The sequence below is a fragment of the Pseudophryne corroboree genome, unplaced genomic scaffold, assembly GCF_028390025.1.
Source record: "Pseudophryne corroboree isolate aPseCor3 unplaced genomic scaffold, aPseCor3.hap2 scaffold_810, whole genome shotgun sequence".
In the NCBI taxonomy this organism is placed as follows: domain Eukaryota; kingdom Metazoa; phylum Chordata; class Amphibia; order Anura; family Myobatrachidae; genus Pseudophryne; species Pseudophryne corroboree.
Window position 1 is genome coordinate 52,118 of NW_026970389.1, and position 10,648 is coordinate 62,765.

General features: G+C 43.6%; 1 long non-coding RNA gene across 1 annotated transcript; it reads left to right on the top strand.

Annotated features, from left to right (window-relative positions):
• The first annotated feature begins 6,651 nt into the window (after nucleotides 1-6,651).
• Nucleotides 6,652-9,376, top strand: LOC135042012 (uncharacterized). The gene is made up of 6 exons (XR_010235352.1): nucleotides 6,652-6,715; nucleotides 7,389-7,430; nucleotides 7,734-7,814; nucleotides 8,397-8,459; nucleotides 9,208-9,231; nucleotides 9,347-9,376. It is a non-coding gene; the product is annotated as an uncharacterized LOC135042012 (long non-coding RNA).
• The last annotated feature ends 1,272 nt before the right edge of the window (nucleotides 9,377-10,648 follow it).

The following is a 10,648-nucleotide window of genomic DNA, read 5'->3' on the forward strand; positions in this document are numbered from 1 at the left end:
TATGAGCGTCTGAGTTCGCTAATGCATAATGGGAATGGAGGACTAGCAGGAGGCGGAGGAAAACACCGTGCTTTACAAATGCGAGCGTCCGAGTCCTCTAAGGCATAAACCAACAGCAATGGGGCGGGGGCCGGGCGCTGTTTGCAGTACTTTCACACATGAAATTGGAAATCTCTCATGAGGCGTCGTGGGCTAGGGGTGAAGGCTCCCACCTCCCTCGCTGGGAGTCCAGGGTTCGAGACCTGATGTGCTTTCTTTCTTTTTTTTTTTTTTTTCTGTAATAATGCACTGTATTATTTTATTTACATTGTAAGACAGTCAATGGAAGGATGCACACAGGTTTCACATAAATCAAAGTACATCTGCAGGAGCGATTCTTTACGCTAAATGCACCTAAACAGCGGGATGAAATGAGTGTATTCTGACGCTACCAACTGAGCAAAACAGTACTGTACAGTAGATCTTCAGCGTTTGTGTATTGCACAGGACCTGAATTTCCTCCCTGTGCAGGCCCCCAGGGGGGAAGGGCGATGGGGGTAGGGGGGAGACGATGGAAAATACTGTGCCTTTGAAATGCAATTACATGAGCGTCCGAGTACACTACGGCATACTGTAAACCAACACCAATGGGAAGGAAGTGCCAACCTTATTTTTAATGTGTTCCCGTGACATTCACTTTAAAAAAAAAAAAATTCTCTCCAATACAGTACATCCAATGGAAGGATGCACACAGGTTTCACATAAATCAAAGTACATCTGCAGGAGCGATTCTTTACGCTAAATGCAACCTACAGTACGGTACTGTAAGTGAGCAAAATAGTACTACAGTGGGCGTTTGTGTATTGCACATGACCTGCATTCCCTCCCTGTCTACTGCATGATCTGTGCAGGCTCCCATGGGGGAAGGGCAACAGGCTAGCAGGAGGCGGAGGAAAACACCGTGCTTTACAAATGCGAGCGTCCGAGTCCTCTAAGGCATAAACCAACAGCAATGGGGCGGGGGCCGGGCGCTGTTTGCAGTACTTTCACACATGAAATTGGAAATCTCTCTTGAGGCGTCGTGGGCTAGGGGTGAAGGCTCCCACCTCCCTCGCTGGGAGTCCAGGGTTCGAGACCTGATGTGCTTTCTTTCTTTTTTTTTTTTTTTTCTGTAATAATGCACTGTATTATTTTATTTACATTGTAAGACAGTCAATGGAAGGATGCACACAGGTTTCACATAAATCAAAGTACATCTGCAGGAGCGATTCTTTACGCTAAATGCACCTAAACAGCGGGATGAAATGAGTGTATTCTGACGCTACCAACTGAGCAAAACAGTACTGTACAGTAGATCTTCAGCGTTTGTGTATTGCACAGGACCTGAATTTCCTCCCTGTGCAGGCCCCCAGGGGGGAAGGGCGATGGGGGTAGGGGGGAGACGATGGAAAATACTGTGCCTTTGAAATGCAATTACATGAGCGTCCGAGTACACTACGGCATACTGTAAACCAACACCAATGGGAAGGAAGTGCCAACCTTATTTTTAATGTGTTCCCGTGACATTCACTTTAAAAAAAAAAAAATTCTCTCCAATACAGTACATCCAATGGAAGGATGCACACAGGTTTCACATAAATCAAAGTACATCTGCAGGAGCGATTCTTTACGCTAAATGCAACCTACAGTACGGTACTGTAAGTGAGCAAAATAGTACTACAGTGGGCGTTTGTGTATTGCACATGACCTGCATTCCCTCCCTGTCTACTGCATGATCTGTGCAGGCTCCCATGGGGGAAGGGCAACAGGCTAGCAGGAGGCGGAGGAAAACACCGTGCTTTACAAATGCGAGCGTCCGAGTCCTCTAAGGCATAAACCAACAGCAATGGGGCGGGGGCCGGGCGCTGTTTGCAGTACTTTCACACATGAAATTGGAAATCTCTCATGAGGCGTCGTGGGCTAGGGGTGAAGGCTCCCACCTCCCTCGCTGGGAGTCCAGGGTTCGAGACCTGATGTGCTTTCTTTCTTTTTTTTTTTTTTTTCTGTAATAATGCACTGTATTATTTTATTTACATTGTAAGACAGTCAATGGAAGGATGCACACAGGTTTCACATAAATCAAAGTACATCTGCAGGAGCGATTCTTTACGCTAAATGCACCTAAACAGCGGGAATGAAATGAGTGTATTCTGACGGACTGTGCATCTTCGGTATTTGTGTATTGCATAAGACCTGTGAAGGCTCCCAGGAGGGAAGGGCGTAGGGCAAGACAGTGGAAAATACTGTGGTCAAAGAAAGGGCATATTTAAAACTAAGGGAAACTGTCACAAAGTACAGTAACTACAGTACTGTACGTTGAATGCCTGGACCGCACGACGTCTGAGACGCACGACGTCTGAGGCGCACGACGTCTGAGACGCTCATTGAGCATAAGGACGGTTATGGCTGCTGCACGGGACCGTCCCTATGCTCTTGGTGAGCTGCGTCTCCTCGTTCGCTGGCGGGACAGAACTCTCGCCAGCAACGAGGAGAAAGTGAGGGCATACCGGAGGGCCAGCAGGGACATCCTCCGGAAGTATAACAGGAGGAGAACGGTGAGGTCTCTCCAGAGGAGGTGGAGTGACCTCGTGAGGCGGACCCCACGACGCCTGCAGGCCATAAGGGATTGTAAGTACAGTACATTACTGTAGATTACTGTACTTTAAGTTACTGTAGTTACAGGTACAGTACATTATAGCAGGGGCTGCTGTAGCAGCAGGTATCCGGTCTATACAGCACTGTACAGTATTTGTGGTAAACAAATGGTTAAACAAGGACCAAACGTTAACCCGGTCAAAAGGTCAATTTGTTTTTTTGCGTCGACCTAGATGGTGCGGCTTTTGAAATTGGTTGACACCAGTTACTGTAGGTTGACATGGTCGTTAAGTTGACATGGAAAAAGATCGACATGCGTTTTACAAAAACAATTGTTATTTTTTTAAACTTGTGTATATACAGTACAGTAGTTCTTTACAATCCAGGTGGTCTACGATTGTGCAGTGTACAGTATCATGCAGTGTACAGTATATGCAATGTATCACAGTGTATCGTGCTGCGTAATTGCAGCGTGTCATGCAGTGTACATTCAGAATATGGTATTGTGCAGTGAGTGTAATACATAGTGAATCACATCGTGCAGCAGAGCCGGCCTTAGGCATAGGCAAACTACAGTAGGCAAATGCCTAGGGCATTTGCTATGCTTAGGGGCACCAGCAGCTTCTGCTGATTAAAATGATATGCGGCATGCCTATATTTTGCGTGACTGCGGCTGTATCTGTACCTGGCTAGGGCCAGCACTGTCGTGCAGTGTACTGTATACACATGTGGTAATTGCAGTTTTTTGTGTAGTGTACATTGTATCATATTTTGCAGGGAAATGTGCAGTTTGTCATATCACGCAGTCGTGCAGTGCATTGTGTGGTTTAATTGCAGTGTGCCGAAATTTGTGTTTCAGATAGTACAGTGTTCTAAGGGATGTTACTTTGGCAGAAATTATTCTAAGGGATGTTACAGTGGCCTAATGTGTTCTGACGTGCATTACTCTTGCATAAGGTTCATGACTGGCAGATCTCTACTTTGTGACGTAATGTGGATATACTACTGCACTACTGTGACGTACAGTAACGTGAATAAGGTGCTCTACTGTGTGACACAACGTGAATCAAGGACAGTACTGTGACGTGAATACGGTGCTCTACTGTGTGACACAACGTGAATCAAGGACAGTACTGTGACGTGAATAAGGTGCTCTACTGTGTGACACAACGTGAATCAAGGACAGTACTGTGACGTGAATACGGTGCTCTACTGTGTGACACAACGTGAATCAAGGACAGTACTGTGACGTGAATACGGTGCTCTACTGTGTGACACAACGTGAATCAAGGACAGTACTGTGACGTGAATAAACTGCACTACTGTGACATGACGTGAATAAGATGAATTCAGGTGAGTACTGCATCATCTGTCATGAAATCAATTTGTAATGTAATGAACAGTACTGAGATGGTTAAGGGTGGGAGGGCTGCATGCTGATGTGTGTCATAATGTTTATAAGGGCAATGCTTATGTGTGTTACAATGTCTATAAAGGTAGTGTTCTGTCTAATACCCTGGACCTACTGTACTGTAGCGATACTGTAAGTGTACTGTATGTCACATTTAGAAATGTGCCCCTTAAGTTTTGAAGACAGTACAGTACACTATGCCCTCCTGAGTGATTAGGTGCAGGGTACTAGAATGAACAATTCCATTTATTGTGATGTCATAAAGATGCTGTCAATGTTGAATTTCATTGGCTGTACAGTATGCTGCCATTATACTGTATATATATTTTTACAGGGCTGGTAGCACGACGTCACAGGAGGCGGGACAGGCGCCGCCAAGCTGGTAAGTATTGTCAAATACAGTAGTGTACAGTACATAGTGATTTCTATAGTCCCAACCCCCTGTCCTGACCATCACAGATAACTCGCTGCAATCCGTTAATGTTAAGAATGTCTGTTTACAAAACTAAATGTAAATATTAAACACAAAGTATAAATAACATTGTAGATAGCTGAATACCCGTGCTTCGCTACGGGATGAGGATGGTAAATTCCAGTGATAGTTGTTTGTTAATTTACGTTTGTTGGCGATCTACTGTAGTATATAGTACTGTATACTTTAAGCATACTGTATCTTGCTTCTCTGATGCAGATTGTTTATTGGCCGGACCCCTTTTTGGTCCTGGATACTGTGCAGTACATGTTTCAAATTGACAGCTTCACTTACAGTACTGTTATTTTTTTTCCCACAGTACCACCACCACCACCTGCTGCGCTGCCAGGTATTGTGTAACGAGAATTCTGGTGCTACTGTCATCGTTGTTACACTACTGTACATGTGTCCTGGATACTGTGCAGTACATGTTTCCAATTGACAGCTTCACTTACAGTACTGTTATTTTTTTTCCCACAGTACCACCACCACCACCACCACCACCACCACCTGCTGCGCTGCCAGGTATTGTGTAACGAGAATTCTGGTGCTACTGTCATCGTTGTTACACTACTGTACATGTGTCCTGGATACTGTACAGTACATGTTTCCAATTGACAGCTTCACTTACAGTACTGTTAATTTTTTTCCCACAGTGCCACCACCACCACCACCTGCTGCGCTGCCAGGTATTGTGTAACGAGAATTCTGGTGCTACTGTCATCGTTGTTACACTACTGTACATGTGTCCTGGATACTGTACAGTACATGTTTCCAATTGACAGCTTCACTTACAGTACTGTTATTTTTTTTCCCACAGTACCACCACCACCACCACCACCACCACCACCTGCTGCTGCGCTGCCAGGTATTGTGTAACGAGAATTCTGGTGCTACTGTCATCGTTGTTACACTACTGTACATGTGTCCTGGATACTGTACAGTACATGTTTCCAATTGACAGCTTCACTTACAGTACTGTTATTTTTTTTCCCACAGTACCACCACCACCACCACCTGCTGCGCTGCCAGGTATTGTGTAACGAGAATTCTGGTGCTACTGTCATCGTTGTTACACTACTGTACATGTGTCCTGGATACTGTGCAGTACATGTTTCCAATTGACAGCTTCACTTACAGTACTGTTATTTTTTTTCCCACAGTACCACCACCACCACCACCACCACCACCACCTGCTGCTGCGCTGCCAGGTATTGTGTAACGAGAATTCTGGTGCTACTGTCATCGTTGTTACACTACTGTACATGTGTCCTGGATACTGTACAGTACATGTTTCCAATTGACAGCTTCACTTACAGTACTGTTATTTTTTTTCCCACAGTACCACCACCACCACCACCTGCTGCGCTGCCAGGTATTGTGTAACGAGAATTCTGGTGCTACTGTCATCGTTGTTACACTACTGTACATGTGTCCTGGATACTGTACAGTACATGTTTCCAATTGACAGCTTCACTTACAGTACTGTTATTTTTTTTCCCACAGTACCACCACCACCACCACCTGCTGCGCTGCCAGGTATTGTGTAACGAGAATTCTGGTGCTACTGTCATCGTTGTTACACTACTGTACATGTGTCCTGGATACTGTACAGTACATGTTTCCAATTGACAGCTTCACTTACAGTACTGTTATTTTTTTTCCCACAGTACCACCACCACCACCACCACCTGCTGCGCTGCCAGGTATTGTGTAACGAGAATTCTGGTGCTACTGTCATCGTTGTTACACTACTGTACATGTGTCCTGGATACTGTACAGTACATGTTTCCAATTGACAGCTTCACTTACAGTACTGTTATTTTTTTTCCCACAGTACCACCACCACCACCACCTGCTGCGCTGCCAGGTATTGTGTAACGAGAATTCTGGTGCTACTGTCATCGTTGTTACACTACTGTACATGTGTCCTGGATACTGTACAGTACATGTTTCCAATTGACAGCTTCACTTACAGTACTGTTATTTTTTTTCCCACAGTACCAACACCACCACCACCACCACCACCTGCTGCTGCATCCGAGAGCTCCGGAAGTGGTAATAATTACTTTTTGTTACAGTCACACTAGTTTCCTACAGTATTACTGTAATTTTTGTATTTTACAATACTTGTCATCTTTTACACACAGACCGCCTCGTAATTGATACAGAGGAGGAGCTCATTCCCATTGATTCGGGGGAAGAGGAGCCAGATTATAGTAAGTACAGTAGGATTTTCTCAAGCCCATTCTTAAAAGTATTGACCAAGTCCACTTTTATTACTTTTCAGGCAGGGAATTCCAAACATGCACTGTACAGTATTTCCCTCACTGTGAAGACCCCTTTTCGCCTCTGTGCGAAATCGCCTCTACTTCAACAAGAGTTACTGTGCACGTGTCCTCTGTGTCCATCTTATCAAAAACCGTTCCTGTGTATTGTCCCCTTACTGTACTGTATACAGTATATTTGTAAAGGTTAATCATGTCCCCTCTTAATCTCCTCTTTTCCAATGTAAACATGCCTAGCCTGCCTTTCCTTGTATTCCATCTTCTCAATCCACTTCATCACTTTGGTCGCCCGCCTCTAAACCTTTTGTAGTTCCACGATATCCATTTTGTATTATGGTGCCCAAAATTGTGCATCCGACCCACCCTCCACTAGCCTAACCCTCCAATCATACTCTGAATCCACACTCTGCATTCTGAATGTCGGGATCCAGACAGCAGGTCTTTTAAATACAGTACTGTATGTCCCCTACCGCTGGACAGTCATTCTGCTCCTACTGTATTATGAATATATCTCTGCCTCCTGTAGCACTGTACTACTGTGCAATTTTGTAGTAACTGTACTCTACTGTATTTTGTTTATAATATTTTTTTATTTTCAACTCAGTAATTATTGACAGTGAGGATGAAAAACCCTCTCCCCAACTTGGTAAGTAAACTGCAGTATTGTACTGTACTGTACATTGTGTTAAACCAATGGGTAGGGTTTGCGTGACCAGCAGTCAGGATTCTAGCGGTCAGGTGACCGACAGTGGCATCCTGATTGCAGCAATCCCAACAGGGTGAGGTACGGTATCCTAACCCTCCTCCACTACCCCCTGATTCTGGCCTCGACATTCTCGTCTCTGTGTGCGAAATTTACTCTCCTCCTCCAATTCCTGACTGAATTTTTGCTTTACTGTATTCAACACAGAATACAAAAGTATATTTCATGGATTTTTTGCTTTCACAGGCCCTACACTGTCACAGGCGGTGGCGGAGGAGGAGGAGGAGGACCAGGACTCTCTGTCCCTCACCACACTGCACCCATTAAGTAAGTCCAGTCCGGTACATCGTGCCTCTGTAGAGCCAGTTTGAGCAAGGAGAGATTGATTGCTTCTTTTTTTGGTGGGGGCCCAAACCAACCAGTCATTTCAGCCACAGTCGTGTGGCAGACCCTGTTTATATAACATAAGGGTGGTTGGGAGGGCCCAATCACAATTCCATCTTGCACCTCTTTTTTTATTTATTTTTTTATTTATTTATCTTTGCATCATGTGATGTTTGGGGAAAATTGTTATAAGGTTTGATGTAAAAAAAAGGTTAAAAAAAAGAGGCAGATTAGATGGGCAAAGTGGTTCTTACAGTATTTGTCATCAAATTCTATGTTTCTGTATGCAGACCCTCCAACATGACCCGCCGCACTGCTCTGTTTCTAGACTTCCCTCTTAATTTATGATTTCCATCACCTGTGTTGAACTAGTTATATGATAAGAAAGCTGTTTCTTCACAGGTGATGGCAATAATAAATTAAGAGGGAAGTCCAGAACCAGAGCATTTTGTACCATGTTGGAGGGTATGTGTATTTCCTGGAATTAACCTTTTTTTTTTTTCACATTAATGTTTTTTTTCACAGGCCCTACACTGGAACAGGCCACGGAGGAGGAGGAGGATGATGATGATGCTGCTGCATTTAGTGGTAAGAATTATTACTGACATTGATCTGATGCCATCAGAGTAGCACTTTTCATCAGATTTTTCTGGCAAATGCGTAGAAATCGGATGAAAATTGTTTTTGTTTGAACTGGTGATATTGCCCATACAGTAGCAACCGATCACATCCCACATTAACATTTACAGTATCTAGTTACACTTACAGACGATAATACAGTACAGTAGGTAATATTTGATTGGTTGCTACTGTATGGACAACATCCTGTTCTAAAAAAAACACCCATCTTACTCAATTTCTCTCTCTCTCTCTCTCTCACCCCTTGTCACTGTCTCTCCATTCATCTCTCTAGATACTGTCAGTGATGAATTTCCCATTAGGCACGAGAGGCACGTACTGTACCTAGTGGCGGCATCTGTTTGGGGGCCTCAGTTGGATGCTTACAGTATGCTAATACTGTCATCCCAAAAATTACCACTACAGTAACTGCTAAATATTTTAAGTGTACTGTACAATATGCACATACAGTACTGTACAGTATACATAATTCAAAAGAAAAAAGAGTTGCTACTGTACCTTATTCTAGTCATAATCACCGGCATACGGGTCACTCACAAATTTTCTGATGGTCTCGGTGGGGTCCCTTGGAATCACCATGCCTGTCACAAGCATACCTTTTTTTACCCACCTGACACTGGGCCTGGAAACTAGTGTACTATTACTATACTTTTTACTGTATACTGTATCTTATAATATTCTTCTCTTTTACCCACAGACGACGAGCCAGAATACATTTTTGGTAAATATACTGTACAGTAGCAATAGTTGGTACTGTAATTACAGTATTTTTTTTTCTCCAACATTATTTTAAGTCAAACTGATATGACTAACTGTACTGTATTATCTTTTTACAGTCCGTCGCCAACCAGTGGAGGAGACACCTGGTAATAAAATAGAAATACATAATGCACTGTACTGTATTCTAACTTACTGTAACATGTATAACACTGAGCTGATCATCTTCACACCCTCTGACATAACCTTACAGTACAAACTGTACTTTCTCTCCTTTTTCACCCTCTTCACTCCACAAATGCATGCTGCGTTTCCTGACTACTGATATAATAGTGTGTAGAGCGTAGCGAGGCACCGTGCCCACCGCGTGGCGAGCGAAGCAAGCATGCAAGGGGCTGCTTTCCGCTCGCCGCCCCTGTCGGGATTGTGTGGTCGGGATTCCGGCGTCTGTATTTTGACTGCCGGGATCCCGTCCAGCGGGATTACGTACTGATCTCCAGTCTGAGCCTGCCCTAGGCATAGGCATACTTGCCAAATGCCCAGGGGCACAAGCAGCTTCTGCTGATTAATATGATATGCAGCATGCCTACAGTATATTCTGTGCATACAAAATGCATTACTAATGTGCAGCATTATGTGTATACAGTACTTTGTTGTGTAACATATACTGTAGCAAGGGCACTACTGTGTGGTCTAATGTGAACAAAGAGCAATATGATGTGATGCAATGTGAATAAGTGGGAATACTTTGAGGAGTAATGTGGTACTATCATATGATGTAACGAGAAAAAGAGACACTATTGCATGATATGTTGTGAATAAAGTTGCAGTACTGTGTGGCGTCATTTCAGATTGGGGAATTACTGTGTGGCCTTGCCCCTTCCCAGCAAGAACATGCACCGTTTTGGGATGCACACCGAATGTGCACACTGTTGCTATTTTAAACATACAGTACAGTAAGTTGGAGGAGCACCAAAATGACGACTGCTATGGTTGAGGGGTGATGGTGCTGGGAAAGGGGTACAGGCTCAGAGGCGGAAATAGCATCTGTGCAAGGGGGCAGCATCCAAAAACTTGACTAGGGAATCATATTATTTATGGCTGGCTCTGAGTACAGTCCACTATTATGGATAGTACTCCCTACAACACCACCTACAGTACTGTAACCCTCTTTTTTCTGAAGCGGTCATGAAATGTCATGACTGCTAATACATACAGTAAATGTCTACAGTATTTGTACTGTGGTGTTTAATTCCTTTGACAATTTGTTTATGACCTATTGAAGCTAAACTCTTGTACAGTACTTTATATTTTGAATACCAGCAATACAGTATAATACTGTACCTACAGTATACAGTAATAATTGTTTACTATTTGAATGTGACTAAATGTTTTTTTTTCTCCAATATAGTGCCAATTAT